The sequence below is a fragment of the Macaca nemestrina genome, chromosome 5 (genome assembly GCF_043159975.1).
Source record: "Macaca nemestrina isolate mMacNem1 chromosome 5, mMacNem.hap1, whole genome shotgun sequence".
NCBI classification, from domain to species: domain Eukaryota; kingdom Metazoa; phylum Chordata; class Mammalia; order Primates; family Cercopithecidae; genus Macaca; species Macaca nemestrina.
Genome location: NC_092129.1, coordinates 139,149,474 through 139,165,136, shown reverse-complemented (window position 1 = coordinate 139,165,136; position 15,663 = coordinate 139,149,474). Strand labels below are relative to the sequence as shown.

Here is a 15,663-nt window from a genome sequence, read left to right as displayed (position 1 = left end):
GAGGTTACAGTTAGCCCAGATCATGCTGCCATTGCACTCTAGCCTGGGCAACAGATGAAGACTCCGTCAAAAATAAAGACATAAATAGCAGTGAACACACCATCCCTTATACTACTTTAATTAATAAAGAGCCACACCCTATATTTAATTTTCACCATAACCCTGCCAGACAGGTATTATTATTATTCTAGTGTTTTTGTTTGTTTGTTTGAGACCGAGTCTCTCTGTTGTCCAGGCTGGAGTGCAGTGGCACGATCTCAGCTCACTGCAACCTTCACCTCCTGGGTTCAAGTGATTCTCCTGCACAGAATTTGGAATCTGGTCACTGATATTGGCATTGGTTGTGTGATCCTGAGAAAGTCTCATAAACTTCTCAGGCCTCAGTTTCCCCACTTGTAAAATGGGGAGAATAGCACCAGCCCTGTTCTCTAACAGTATCCCTGTGAGGGTAGAATGAGAGAGTGTGTGTAAAAGTCAGGTATGTGTACAGGAGGTTAGAGAGTAGGGGCTGAAGGGAGTGGTTGTGGAGGCATTGGGGGATCCCTGATAAAGTCAGTTTCCTACCTGGAGCAGGAGAGGGGGTTGGCAACAGAAACAATGATGGGAGGCTGAGCTGGGCTATGCTGGGGCTTGCCTTTGAGCAACTCTTTCTGTCCTAGTGTCTTCAGGAATCCAGCCATTATTAGCCCCTTTACATAAAAGGCGTCCTTTAGTCCAGGTTTCTGTCTCTGTGAAATTTTTCTAGCACCCTCCCTTTCCCCATTTAAGAATCACCCAGTAAAGAGGGCTTGTCTCACTGCTTGGATTTCCAAGAACATCCCTGATACGGTTTGGCTGAATCCCCGCCCAAATCCCATTTTGAATTTGTAGTTCCCATAATTCCCACAAGTTGTGGGAGGGACCTGGTGGGAGATAATTGAATCATGGGGGTGGTTTCTCCCATACCATTCTCATGGTAGTGAGTAAGTCTCATGAGGTCTGATGGTTTTATAAGGGGAAACCCCTTTCGCTTGGTCCTTATTCTCCCTCTTCCTTGCCGCCATGTAGGATGTGACTTGCTCCTCCTTGCCTTCCACCATGATTGTGAGGCCTCCCCAGCCATGTGGAACTGTGAGTCCATTAAACCTCTTTCCTTTATAATTACCCAGTCTCAGGTATTTTATCAGCAGCGTGAAAATGGACTAATACAATCCCCCACCCAATACTTGTTTTTGGCAGAAACCCCGCTATTCTTTGGGTAACTAGAGCTTAAAACCTTAAAGCCTCCTCTAACTCCTCTATTTTTTTCCAGCTGGCCACCAAATGTTGTCCAGTCCTCCTTCTCCCATGGCCCTGTGTCCATTCTGTCCCACCGCCTCAGCCCTTGTCAGCACCCCCTCACCACGCCAGGCTCATGACAAGCATTTCCTATCTGGTCTTGCGGTCATCAGGCCTACTGATTTCCCTCATGCACCCATTCTGCAGTGTTCCTAGAGGCTAAACATCCTACCATGCCACTGTTATCACCTCACTCCTCAGGTCAGCAGCCTGGGATCACTCCTATGACTCTTCAGGCTGTGTGATGTCAAGTCAAGAGTACTAGAAGTCACTTCAAATTCTGGCTCTATCGTCTGCCGCTGGGTGGCCTTCACAGGAGACAGGAACCTCTCTGAGCCTCCAAGCCCTCACTGGTAAAATAGACAGACATTCTATGTGCCAGGCACTGGTCTGAGCACTCATGTGCATGAACTCTTTTGACCCTCACGACAACTCTGTGAGGTAGGTGCTATACTTAACCCCCATTTACAGACGGGAAGACGGAGGCACAGACAGCTCCAGTCATCTGCCTGTGTTCATGCAGTTAGTTAAGTGACAGATGGGCGATGAAGCCAGGCAGTCTGCTTCAGGGACCCTACTCTTACCCCTGTCCTACCCTTGGGAAAAGTGACTGATACAGTTGGTAAGGGCCCCTGGCTGATGCTTTTCACCTCTTGGCTCTAATTTCTGCTTCCCAGCCGACAACTTAGTGGCTGTTCCTTGGAGGATTTTGGAACAGGTTGGGCTGGCAGCCTCATGACTTTAGGATCTTCCTAAGCCTGTCTTAATAGTGGCTTCGGCCGGGCGCGGTGGCTCACGCCTGTAATCCCAGCACTTTGGGAGGCCGAGACGGGCGGATCACGAGGTCAAGAGATCGAGACCATCCTGGCTAACACGGTGAAACCCCGTCTCTACTAAAAAATACAAAAAACTAGCCGGGCGAGGTGGCGGGCGCCTATAGTCCCAGCTACTCGGGAGGCTGAGGCAGGAGAATGGCGTGAACCCGGGAGGCGGAGCTTGCAGTGAGCTGAGATCTGGTCACCACACTCCAGCCTGGGTGACAGAGCGAGACTCCGTCTCAAAAAAAAAAAAAAAAAAATAGTGGCTTCTTCTTTTGGGTGGTCACTAGACATATGAGGCTCATTTCTGGCTTCTACTCCAGACTTGAACGGTAACTATACTGTCCTAGAACACCCCAGTATCCCAACCCTCAGGATTCCCTACTTTTGTGAGCATTTTTCTGAGGGCTTATCAATAAACCCCTCCTCCAGGGCCCCCATTTATAAGGATTTATCTCTCTTGGCCTCCCCACCCTTCACCTGGAGAGTGGATTCTCAAGTTTCCCTCTTCTCTCCTCAGCCTCCTTTTCACACAGAGTTTTGTGTATTGCCAAATGAGAATGGAGAGACCAGAGAACAGGGAACAAGTGCTGTTACTCTTCATTCACACATCCATTGACCCACCCACAGGTTGTGGGCAGGAGCAGGCAGGGGACCCCAACTCAGTGCCAAACATTCAATACACGTGAATTGAATGAGTGACTGAATTAATACAAATGAAAAAAAGTGCTAGGCCCTGACCTCAAGCAACTTTCCGCCTAGTAGGGCAGACATATTCACTTACCCCACACGCCCCCAGTAAACAGGGGATGCAGAGGCACCTGTGGGCCCTAGACTTCATGGAGACCCGGGGCATGCAGAGCTGGCCCTTGTCCTCACCAGGTAAGGGATAATCCTGTCCCTGCTTGTTCTGGCCTGTCACTGCCTCTCCAAGACAGTTCTGGTCAGCCCAACAAGTGGGGTACCCAGGGTGGAGACAGAGTCTGTGCCGGGAAGGAGTCAGGCACATCCAAGTAGCCCACTCTTTGTGAGGCCTTCTGCCAGCGTAGGGGCCTTTGGGTCCTGAAACAATGTTCTCTCCCTCTGATTGTTTCCTTCCCCCATCCCACCCCTACCTCACCACGGGAGGTGGAGCCAGTGGCCCCAGGGCTGAAATCCAAACCCAGCCATTGTTCCCCACCTTTTGGCTGTTTGTGCGCATGTGTGTTTTGGCACAGGTAGTGTGTGCCTCCAGGGCTGTTGTGCCAAAGCTCAGGCCCTGCATACCATGCTTAGAATAGCTGAAAATACCTGCTCAGGGAAAAAGGGAGATGGGCCAGGGAGGATACCGATGGTGGACTTTAGGGTGAGTTGAAAAGTGATAGGAGGCTTTGCCCTCTGATAGGATGAGTGTGCAGTAATGCAGCTCCTATCCAAAATGTCAAGCAGGCGGTGTGTAGTGGCTCACACCTGTAATCCCAGCACTTTGGGAGGCCAAGGCGGGTGGATCACCTGAGGTCAGGAGCTCGAGACCAGCTTGGCCAACATGGTGAAACCCTGTTTCTACTAAAAACACAAAAAATTAGCCAGGCATGGTGGAGGGTGCCTGTAATCCCAGCTACTGGGGAGGCTGAAGCAGGAGAATTGCGTGAACCTGGGAGATAGAGGTTGCAGTGAGCCGAGATCACGCCATCGCACTCCAGCCTGGGCAACAAAAGTGAAACTCTGTCTCAAGAAAAAAAAAAAAGGCCGGGCGCGGTGGCTCAAGCCTGTAATCCCAGCACTTTGGGAGGCCGAGACGGGCGGATCACGAGGTCAGGAGATCGAGAGACCATCCCGGCTAACACGGTGAAACCCCGTCTCTACTAAAAAATACAAAAAAACTAGCCGGGCGAGGTGGCGGGCGCCTGTAGTCCCAGCTACTCGGGAGGCTGAGGCAGGAGAATGGCGTAAACCCGGGAGGCGGAGCTTGCAGTGAGCTGAGATCCGGCCACTGCACTCCAGCCTGGGTGACAGAGCGAGACTCCGTCTCAAAAAAAAAGAAAAAAAAAAAAATGTCAAGCAAAAGAACACACCCATTGAAACCACCGGTTGTGCAGATGTATGTACACAGATCTGGAAAGACAAGAGGGTCACTCACAGCCAGAACTATGCATGTGAAGCATCGCGGTACCACTCATTCATGTGCTTGTGGAGCCCCTGCCACTCTGGAACTACACAGGGTGATGAGGTGGTGGAGGAGGCACCAACATCACAGATGGGTCGTGGTCCAGCCCTTCCAGTAGCTGCTAAAGGAGTCATCCCTGGAGATTTACTTGGAGTTTCTGGGCCAGGTGTCGTGGCTAACGCCTGTAACCCCAGCACTTTGGGAGACTGAGGTGGGCAGATCATATGAGATCAGGAGTTTGAGACCAGCCTGGTGAAAACCCACCTCTACTAAAAATACAAAAATTAGCCGGGCATGGTGGTATGCGCCCAGCTACTCAGGAGGCTGAGGCAGGAGAATCACTTGAACCCGGGAGGCAGAGGTTGCAGTGAGCCGAGATCGCACCACTGCATTCCAGACTGGGTGATGGAGTGAGTCGCCACTTACAGAGTCCAATTAAAAATAACAAGGTTGCCAGGCGTGGTGGCTCATGCCTATAATCCCAGCACTTTGGGAGGCCAAGGCAAGCAGATCACCCGAGGTCAGAAGTTTGAGACCAGCCTGGCCAACATGGTGAAATCCCTTCTCTACTAAAAATACAAAAATTAGCTGGGCTTGGTGGCATGTGCCTGTAATCCCAGCTACTTGGGAGGCTGAGGCAGTAGAGTCGCTTGAACCTGGGAGGCATAGGTTGCGATGAGCCGAGATTGTGCCGCTGTACTCCAGCCTGGGCGACACAGCAAGACTCTGTCTCAGAACAAAGAAAAAAAGGAAAAAAGAAAGAAGAAAGTACATTTCTTTTTTTTTTTCTTTCTTTCTTTTTTTTTTTTTTTTTTTTTTTGAGACAAAGTCTCACTCTGCGGCCTAGGCTGGAGTGCAACGGTACGATCTTGGCTCACTGTAACCTCCGCCTCCCGGGTTCAAGAGATTCTCCTGTTTCAGCCTCCCAAGTAGCTGGGATTACAGGCGCACACCGCCACGCCCAACTAATTTTTTGTATTTTAGTAGAGACAGGGTTTCACCATGTTGCCCAGGCTGGTCTGGAACTCCTGAGCTCAGGCAATCCACCTACCTTAGCCTCCCAAAGTGCCAGGATTACAGGTGTGAGCCACCGCTCCTGGCCTGAAATAAAGTACATTTCAAGGCTATATTTTATGAATAAGGAGAAGGGAGAAAAAATGGTTTCCACAGTAAGCTTCAAGGTTACATATTGAGACCCCAGAGAAAGGAAAACAAAGGTTTGAAAACGCATTTTGAAGTTAAGCTTCCTGGTTACACTTTCAAGGCCAACTTTCAGGTGTTGACCTGGGATGGAGGGAGGACTTCCTGATTCAACAAAGAGATGAGGGGCTGGAGAACTACCCAGGCCCTACTGGGTCAGAGTGAAGCAGAGTCTGACAAACAAGTCCCAGTGCAGTCCAGAAAAGAGAGGTAAACCACTCCTGCACTTTCTGAGCTTTCCCAGAATTCAAATCACAGTCTGAGAGGGCAGGCACAGACTCTAGCCTCAGGGTGCCCGAAGTCTGAGGTGGGAGAAACAAGCTCTGCTCTCAGGGAGTTCCTGCTTTAGAGTTGGGAAAGTGAGATCTCACCAGAAGCCAGAAAACAAGACTTGGTATCATATAAAGATGCATGGATGGCCAGGCATGGTGGCTTATGCCTGTTAATCCCAGCATTTTGGGAGGCTGAGGCAGGAGGATCTATTGAGTCCAGGACTTCAAGACCAGCCTGGACAACAAAGTGTGACTCCGTTTCTATAAAAAAGTTAAAAAGCATTGCTGGTACAGTGGTGAACATAGATGCCCTCCAAAAAAATTAAAAAATTAGGCAGGTGTGCCTAGAGTCCCAGCTATTTGGGAAGCTAAGTCTAGAGGATCACTTGAGCCCAAGAGTTTGAGGTTGCAGTAAACTATGATCATGCCACTGCACTATAGCCTGGGCAACAGAGCGAGACTCTGCCTCTAAAATAAAACAAACAAACAAACAAAATAAGAACACAACACTAACTCCTAATTTTTTACAGCCCCTAGCAATAACCATTCTTCCTTTTTCTTTTTTTTTTGAGACAGAGTCTCATTCACCCAGGCTGGAGGGCAGTAGTGTGATCTCGGCTCACTGCAACCTCCGCCTCCCAGGTTCAAGCAATTCTCTGCCTCAGCCTCCCAAGTAGCTGGGATTACAGGCATCTGCCAACACACCTGGCTAGTTTTTGAATTTTTAGTAGAGACAGGGTTTCGCCATGTTGACCAGGCTGGTCTCAAACTTCTGACCTTGTGATCTGCCCACCTTGACCTCCCAAAGTGCTGGGATTACAGGCGTGAGTCACAGCACCCGGCCTACCATTCTATTTTCTATCTCTATGAATTTGACTGCTCTAGGTACCTAAAATAAGTGGAATCATTCAGTATTTGTCTTTTTGTGACTGGCTTATTTCACTTTGTGTGGTATCCTCAAGGTTTATCCATGTTGTAGCCTGTGTCAGAATTCCTTCCTTTTCAAGACTGAATAATATTCCATTGTATGTATTTGCTACATTTTGTTTATCCATTAATCCATCAATGAACATTTGTGTTGTTTCTACCTTTTGGCTACTGTAAAATGATGTTGCTATGAACACAGGTGTACACGTATTTATTTGAGTTCCTACTTTAAGTATCTTTTGAGAGATTTTTTTTTTTTTTTTTTTTTGAGATGGAGTTTTGCTCTTGTTGCCCAGGCTGGAGTATAATGGTGTGATCTCGGCTCACTGCAACCTCTTCCTCCCGGGTTCAAGCGATTCTCCTGCCTCAGCCTCCTGAGTAGCTGAGATTACAGGCATGTACCACCATGCCCAGCAAATTTTTTGTATTTTTAGTAGAGACGGGGTTCTCCATTTTGGTCAGGCTGGTCTTGAACTCCCGACCTCAGGTGATCTGCCCGCCTCGGCCTCCTAAAGTGCTGGGATTACAGGCGTGAACCACTGTGTCTGGCCAAATGGTTTTAATAATATGAAGAATTCAAGTTCTCACCAAGTTTCAAGGTCTTTAAAATTACATTTGTTACACTTTCATAAAATTCAACATCCCAAGTTAGGAAAAAGTCATTACATCTAATAAAAGCTTATCCACCAAGTTGGCAGCTGTGGACTTCTATTAATAGACTGAAGAATTAGGAAATGTGTATAACTTGGCCGGGCGCAGTGGCTCAAGCCTGTAATCCCAGCACTTTGGGAGGCCGAGACGGGCGGATCACGAGGTCAGGAGATCGAAACCATCCTGGCTAACACGGTGAAACCCCGTCTCTATTAAGAAATACAAAAAACTAGCCGGGCGAGGTGGCGGGCGCCTGTAGTCCCAGCTACTCGAGAGGCTGAGGCAGGAGAATGGCGTGAACCCGGGAGGCGGAGCTTGCAGTGAGCTGAGATCCGGCCACTGCACTCCAGCCTGGGCGACAGAGCGAGACTCCGTCTCAAAAAAAAAAAAAAAAAGGAAATGTGTATAACTTAAACCCAGGGAAGTAGATTAAGTTATCACCTCTTGAAGTTTCGAAATCATTGGTATAACAACCATGTATACACGGTTCAGCATCACAAAATCAGAGTCACAAATAGGAACATAGTTAGCTTCATGGCTTCACATTGTTAGTAGATAATGTCGGTGGCAACCAAAAAGACTGCATATGGCCTAAGGCCTTTCTAGCTGTCATAATGAACAGGTCACACCACTGTGGGGCTGAGCCCAGTAAGGTTTCGACTCCTCTTTCCCAGCAATTTCCTTCAATACCTGAAGCTCAAATTGCTATCTTTGTCCACTGCTTCTATTCCAAGACCCCTTTTGCCTATGTAGAGTGAGTGTGTCATGCCAACCCCGGACTCCACACCAAGCATGTCTGTCCCAGCAGGGTGACTAATTCACATAAATTAAATCATCAGAAAGGACTGCCTTGGACCCAGGTGGATTATGCCTTGAGAAATGCTTGACCATGTTTGTGCAGGTGGGCCCTGCATACCTGCAGCCCGATAGACACCAAACATATGAAAATTGTCATCAAAATGAAGTGAGACTGACTCTTCTGCAACTTGCAGCTATTTCTTAAGACCCTGAAAGCTAGAAGGGACCCCTAATTTTTACCACTTTCCTCATGGTTCTCTCACAGAGATAGTGAACAACTATGTAATTGTGGTCTAAGAAATATTTAGGTATACAAGTGAGTTTGTCCATCCACAGAGGGGGGAATGATGAAGTAAACCAGCCTCACTACAATGAAGATAACTTTATCTTTCACATGTTAAAAGTTAAAAACTTGTGCTTGCTTTGGCAGCACATATACTAAAACTGGAATGATTCAGGGAAGATTAGCATGGCCCCTTTGCAAGGATGACACATGAATTTGTAAAGCCTTCCATATTAAAAATAATAATAGGCCGGGCATGGTGGCTCACGCCTGTAATCCCAGCATTTTGGGAGGCCGAGGCAGGTGGATCACAAGGTCAGGAGTTCAAGACCAGCCTGGTCAAGATGGTGAAACCCCGTCTCTACTAAAAATACAAAAATTAGCTGGGCATGGTGGTGGGCACCTGTAATCCCAGCTACTCGGGAGGCTGAGGCACAGAATTGCTTGAACCTGGGAGGTGGAGGTTGCAATGAGCCAAGAACGCGCCACTGCACTCCAGCCTGGATGACAGCGAGATTCTGTTTCAAATAATAGTAATAATAATAGGCCGGGCGTGGTGGCTCATGCCTGTAATCCCGGCACTTTGAGAGGCTGAGGCAGGTAGATCACCTGAGGTCAGGAGTTTCAGACCAGCCTGACCAACATGGTGAAAACCTGTCTCTACTAAAATACAAAAATTATCTGGGCGTGGTTGTGGGCACCTGTAATCTCAGCTACTTGGGAGCCTGAGGCAGGAGAATCACTTGAACCCAGGAGGTGGAGGTTGCAATGAGTCGAGATCATGCCATTGCACTCCAGCCTGGGCAACAAGAGTGAAACTCCATCTTAAAAAAAAATAATAATAATAATTAAAAACTCTAGAGGACTGTGATTCCCATGCTTTTCAAAGGTATGTTTATGTTAACTGATACTTCCTTTGTTTCAAAATATAAACTTGAATTGCTTTTCAAATCTATAATTGAAAGTACAACAGCCTTTCTCCCCTTGTGAACCCCAAAACAATTTCTAGAAAGGCTGAAACGATATCTAGGAATTATACCTATTTAGAAAAGCAAACCAGCTTCCTACATTTCTTCCTTCAGCCACATACCTTTTGGTAAACAGCAGAAGTCTCATATATATATGTTTTTGAGATGGAGTCTTGCTCTGTCACCCAGGCTGGAGCACAGTGGCACGATCTTGGCTCACCACAACCTCCCCTCCTGGGTTCGAGCAATTCTCTTGCCTCAGCCTCCCGAGTAGCTGGGACTACAGGTGCATGCCACCATGCCCAACTAATTTTTGTGTTTTTGGTAGAGAAGGGGTTTCACTATGTTGGCCAGGTTGGTTTATTTAGAGTAATTTTATTAAATTAATTTTTAAAAAGATGTATAGGATAGAAAGGCATAGATGGGATGGGAAATAAAAATGGCTGACCTCTCCCTCTGGGGATCTGGGAGCCTCTGCTGAGGTTTTTGTGTGTGTGCGTTGATGGGGGGTTGGTACTTGAGATCAGCTTCACCAAGGGGCAGACCCAGCTCCATCCCTAGGCCCAGGGAAATGGGATACCTTGCTGCTCTGAAATGTTGATGAGCTGTGGAGGGGAGAGGGACAGGGGAGCAGATGGAATTCCTGGACAATTGTTCCGGCTGTCACCAGAGAGGATAGGCTGGAAGGAGCCCTGGATAATTTATGGAGGGACAGATGCTTCTCCGGAACCATCTGGCCAAGAGAGGCCTGGGCTCCGGGTGGATGAGGTCTTTAGGTCTGAAGAGACTCCTGGCCTCCAGCCTGCCTCATTTCCTCTAAGTGCCCTGCTTGGTGCCCTGGGACTTTCCTAGGATGGCTGTGCTGCCTGAGGACCCAGCTCCAGAATTCCACCTGATTCTCATCTCACTCTCTCCTTTGCTGAGTCTGGGGCTTGTCTTTGCTACCATTCCTGATAGGGCTAAGTGGGGCGTTAAGGTCATGTAACTTCCACCTATGCATTTTCTTATTTTATAGTATTTTCAACCCTTCTTCTCCACCAGTATATTCCAAAATCTGTCAATCACTTACCTACATACCATTTATTCATTCAATAAATATTTATTGGCTGGGCACAGTGGCTCATGCCTGTAATCTCAGCACTTTGGAAGGCCGAGGCAGGCAGATCACTTGAGCTCAGGAGTTCGAGACCAGCCTGGCCAACATGGTAGAACCCCCATCTCTAAAAGTTAGCTGGGTGTGGTGGCATGCGCCTGTAATCCCAGCTACACAGGAAACTGAGGTGGGAGAATCACTTGAACCCGGGAGGCAGAGGTTGCAGTGAGCCGAGATTGTGCCACTACACTCTAGCATCGGCAACAGATTGAGACCCTGTCTCAAAAAAAATTAATTAATTAAACAAACAGAATAAAAAAATTTATTGAATACCTACCACGCCAGGCATTGTTTTAGACACTGGGGATGCTGTGATGAACAAGAAAACATCCCAGACCTCTGGAGTTTGCTTTGTAGTGGGGAGACAGTCAATAAACAAATAAATATTTAATATAATGTCAGATAATGATAAGCACTATGAATGAAAACATTAAAGCAGGGTAAAGGAGAATAGGGATGCTGATTTAGATTGAGTGGCCAAGGAAGGCTTCTCTAAAGTGATGACGCTTGAGCAAAGACACAAATGAGAGTCAATATTTGGAGGAAGAACATTCCAGGTATGGGGAACAGCAAACTTAAGAGACCCTGAGGCAGAAATATGCTCAGTGCATTGGAGGAAAACATGCCATTTATTCATTAGGCAATTACTGTGTACCAAGCACCTGCTAGGGAGTATGAAGATGAAATCAAACATAGTTTTTGCCCTGAAGAAGCATCAGGGCGAAAGTGATATAACATGTAAATAAATAATTACACTGCACACGACAGCTACAATAAAGCTATGTACAAGTTGCTAGTGATGCCCAGCAAAAGGAGCACTAAAGGGAAGGCTTTCTGCAGGAGGTGGCATTTGAGCTGACGATTTGAAGGAGTAGGAGGAATTGATGATGCAAGGGAGGAGGAGAGAGATTAGACATCTTAAGGTCCGATGTCCTGAAAACAAAGGACAATTTGGGAACCTGAAGTCCCCAGGAGAGGCAAAAAATGAGGCTGATGAAGGTGGAAGAGGCTGGATCATGCGGATGTTTGAATGCCAAACTGAAAAGCTGGTTTTATTCTTTGGATTACGGGGAAGCAGTAGCACTATTCTCTCTCCCACTGTATTTATTTATTTTTTTTTTTTTTGAGACGGAGTCTCGCTCTGTGGCACATTTCTGCTCACTGCAAGCTCCGCCTCCCGGGTTCACGCCCGCCTCAGCCTCCCGAGTAGCTGGGACTACAGGAGCCCGCCACCACGCCCGGCTAATTTTTTGTATTTTTTTAGTAGAGACGGGGTTTCACCGTGTTAGCCAGGATGGTCTCAATCTCCTGACCTCGTGATCTGCCCGCCTCGGCCTCCCAAAGTGCTGGGATTACAGGCCTGAGCCACCGCGCCCGGCCCCACTGTATCTTTGAGCTGTGTTCCCCTATTCTTTTTTTTTTCTTTCTTTCTTTCTTTCAGTACTAGAGTCTTTCCCCGCTTCCTGCTATTGCCCGGCTCCTGATACGTCCTTCCTTCTGCGGCCAAGCCTCCAATCCCTGCTTTCAAGAGAGCCCCATCTTTGGCCATCACGTAGTGTGCCACTTCCCCAACCCCAGGCCCTGCCCCCGTGGCCCCGCCTCCGATGACGCAGGACGCCAAGTGCGTGGGGATTCCCGCGGCCCTGGCCACTACCCGGCCTGCCCCGCGGCAAGATGGCGACCTGAACGCAGCTGGCAGCGGCGGAAAGTTTGTTGTGGGGTTGGAGTAGTCGGGCGGGGAAGCCAGAGTTGGGGGGGATTGCGGGGGCCCTAGTCTGTAGTAGGGGCGAAGGGGGTACTGGCTCCAGGGTTGAAAAGAGGAGATGGAATGGAGTAAGGTCCGAGGCGGAGAGGAAAAAAGGAGTTGGGGCGGACCGGGGCCCTAGGGTTCAGTGGCAGCCCTAGGGGAGGGAGATTTGGGGTGGGGCAGCCAGAAGTAGGTGTTGTGCGGGTCCTGGAGAAGCAGAGTCACAAGTTGGAGGAGAATTTCTTTAGCCGCGAATAAAGAAGCCTGGAGCGTGGGATAGAGGCCCGACTGTATCTGACCGGCCAGAGGGGAAAGGGATCTTTCTAGTAGAGTGGGATAGTGAGGAAGAGAGATCTGGAGGATGCCGGGCAGATCTGCTAAGGAGGGAACTAAAGCCAGTCAAATGACACTTCTAGGCTTAGATCAGCCTTTCCACAGCTCCTGTAGCAGCATCTGCCCCAATTTCAGCAGAAGATTCAGGTGCCCCAGGGACTGGAAGAAATTACATTGCCTACTTGGAAAGAAGAAGAGATAGCGACTTGCCCCCGCCCAACCCCAGAGCGGGTAAGGTGGCTTCCAGTGACAGGTTTCTGGCTGGCATGCTCCCTGGGAGGAGGATGCATGGGCTTGGAGTGATGCCAAGAATCATTTGGTCTGAGAAGGGCTCTCTTCTATAGAGGTTGTCCTTTGTCTGAGGTCCTTAAGTTAGTGTTTGGCGTAGATTGCAGGCTGACTTTTGAGAGTTGGTGTAGAATTAAGCCTTGTGTGCCTTCACCTATGCAAGCAAACCCGGACAGAGGCCTAGAGACCAGGCTGAAGGATTTTAACACATCCCTGTCACAAGCAGTTTCCTACATGCTCATTGTTTCTGCTTCAATTTCCCCATCACATTTTCACTTTGGAGTCCTGCCTGGAAGTGGAGATTTGTGGGTGACAGATGGTGGGGAGTCATGAGAAAACAAATTCTGATCGCGTTCACTGACCATTTGGGTACTTGCTGTCACCAACTCCTGAATTCATTCTCGCTGCGTGTCTACTTTTGCTCTTTTGGTAAGAAGGGCTCATTAGTGTTCCTCTGGGGATGTGGATTTTGGTCGGGGTATCAGAGGTGAGGGAAAGGCAGGTTGGGATTACGGAGAAAAAAATGTAGATCAGTTTCTGGTAAGAGATCAAGCAGACTGATGTAAAGCTCTGGTAATGTTTAGCACCTCCCTATCCTTGAGATCCCTAATATTTGAGAGCTGCTTTACAGTTGGACAAGTGTGGTGATGGAAAGAAAGGATCATGGAACTTGCTCTCTTCTTTTCTGGTAGTTTTTTTCTCTCCTCTGTAATCTTCCCATCAGACCACTTTTGAAAAAATCAGTTTCACTAGCCAAACTAAGCATGGCCTGAGAGGTAGTGGATTTGGTGTTGGAGAGAAAGGAAGGGGACTGGAGCCAGAGAACACAGTGAATGTGGCCTTCACTTCCTTTGGTGAGTGTTATGCCCTAGCCAGAGTTGGGAGTAGCCTTCTTACTGAAGCCTGCTTCAGGATCAGCATTGCTTCATGGTGGACTGGGAGGTCTGGTTTGATCTAGCACTCTTCATTAGCTATCTGCTCTCTACTTATACCCCCAACCAAAGGCTTACTCCAGACAGAACACCCCAAGTTGCTGTTACTAGGTCAGCTTCAGTACCTTTAGGTATCTGAAGAACTGATGATATGTAGCTGTGACTCCATTTCTGACGGTTGAGAACCTCCTTTTCCTGAGGACAATTTGTGCCCCCTTGAAAATTATAATTGTAGTCACCCAAGGGTAGTGTGGTGAACACACATAACGGTTCATAGCACTGACTCAGCCTGGCATGGTGGCACATACCTGTAGTCCCAGCTACTTGGGAGACTGAGATGGGAGGAGCATTTGAGGCCAGGAGTTTGAGACTGCAGTGCACTATGATGGCACCTGTGAATACCCATTGTACTCCAGCCTGGGCAACGTAAGAGGTGCAGTCTCCAAGAAACAACAAAAAAAAAGCACTGGCCGGGTGCAGTGGCTCACTCCTGTAATTCTAGCATTTTGGGAGTCTGAGGCAGGCGGATCACGGGGTCAAGAGATCGAGACCATCCTGGCCAAAAAGGTGAAACCCCATCTCTGCTAAAAATACAAAAATTAGCTGGGTGTGGTGGTGCGCGTCTGTAGTCCCAGCTACTCAGGAGGCTGAGGCAGAAGAATCGCTTGAACCCGGGCGGTGGAGGTTGCAGTGAGCTGAGATTGCACCACTGCACTCCAGCCAGAGAGACTCCACTCCAAAAAAAAAAAAAGGCACTGACTTTGCCATTTGTAGCTCTGTGACCTTTATTAATTGCATAGCTTCATATGCCTCAGTTTTCTCATCAATCAAATGTGGGTAGTAAGAGTATCTATCGCATAGGGTTGTTTCGAGGGTAAATTAGTTAATACATTAATATGCTTACTCAGTGCCTGACAGTATGTTTTAGTTATACTAGTCAGATCTCAGCACTAATTTCTGCTTCATGGTTGAACCTGCTGTCTGTATAGCATCTACATTGGTTTGGGCTGCTAGCCTGATGTTAAAGAGATGAAGCAGAGCTTTTGGATAATACAGATTTTTTTGTTGTGAGAATATCCTCATTAGGCTATTTAAAGCAATGTTAAAATGCCAGTGATTTCTTGTTTGAAGCTGTGAGGCTATACAATTATCTTTGCAGTTGAGTAATGATGATAATAATAACAATAATGGTGCTTATTGAGCACATTCTGTGCCTAGGATTGTTGTAAGGGCTTTTCATGTATTAACTGATTTAATTTTTGACTTTTTTTTTTGAGATGAAGTCTCGTTCTTGTCGCCCACGTTGGAGTGCAATGGTGCTCTCCTCACTGCAACCGCCGCCTCCCACATTGAAGTGATTCTCCTGCCTCAGCCTCCCAGGTAGCTGGGATTACAGGTGCCCACAACCATGTCTGGCTAATTTTTGTATTTTTAGTAGAGATGGGGGTTTCACCGCATTGGTCATGCTGGTGTTGAACTCCTGACCTCAGGTGATCTGCCCACCTCTGCCTCCCAAAGTGCTGGGATTACAGGCATGAGCCATCGTGCCTGGCCAATTAATTTAATGTTCATAATCATATGAAGTAGATAACTTATTATCCCTGTCTTACAGATGAGAAAATGGAGGCAGAGTGGTTAAGTAATTTGCTTAAGATCACCCAGCTAGTAAGTGACAGAGCCGGGATTTGAACTTAGGCAATCTAGCTTCAGCAGTTGAGCTTTTTTTTCTTTAGGTTGATATCAAGTTAACTTAAATATGCCTAGTGGCAATTTGTGTCTCTTGTTTGTTTGACTGTATCCTGGTTCATGTTTGTTTGTCAAGATGGTTAA

At 47.7% G+C, this 15,663-nt stretch overlaps 1 protein-coding gene and 1 non-coding gene across 18 annotated transcripts in view; both read left to right on the top strand.

Annotated features, from left to right (window-relative positions):
• Positions 1 to 8,543: 8,543 nt before the first annotated feature.
• Positions 8,544 to 8,650, top strand: LOC112428009 (U6 spliceosomal RNA). The gene has a single exon (XR_003019839.1). It is a non-coding gene; the product is annotated as a U6 spliceosomal RNA (small nuclear RNA).
• Positions 8,651 to 12,173: 3,523 nt separating this feature from the next.
• LOC105489569 (tight junction associated protein 1) overlaps positions 12,174 to 15,663 on the top strand; it is a 29,163-nt gene continuing 25,673 nt past the window's right edge. For 8 of the 17 annotated variants that reach the window (XM_071097006.1, XM_071097004.1, XM_071097011.1 and 5 more), the window contains exons 1-2: positions 12,182 to 12,241; positions 12,697 to 12,844. The gene's annotated coding sequence lies outside the window, so the exon portion shown is untranslated. Of the gene's footprint in view, positions 12,242 to 12,356; positions 12,845 to 15,663 lie in introns of those variants that run through there. The other 9 variants (XM_071097014.1, XM_011754458.2, XM_024795282.2 and 6 more) reach the window with 5 other exon arrangements.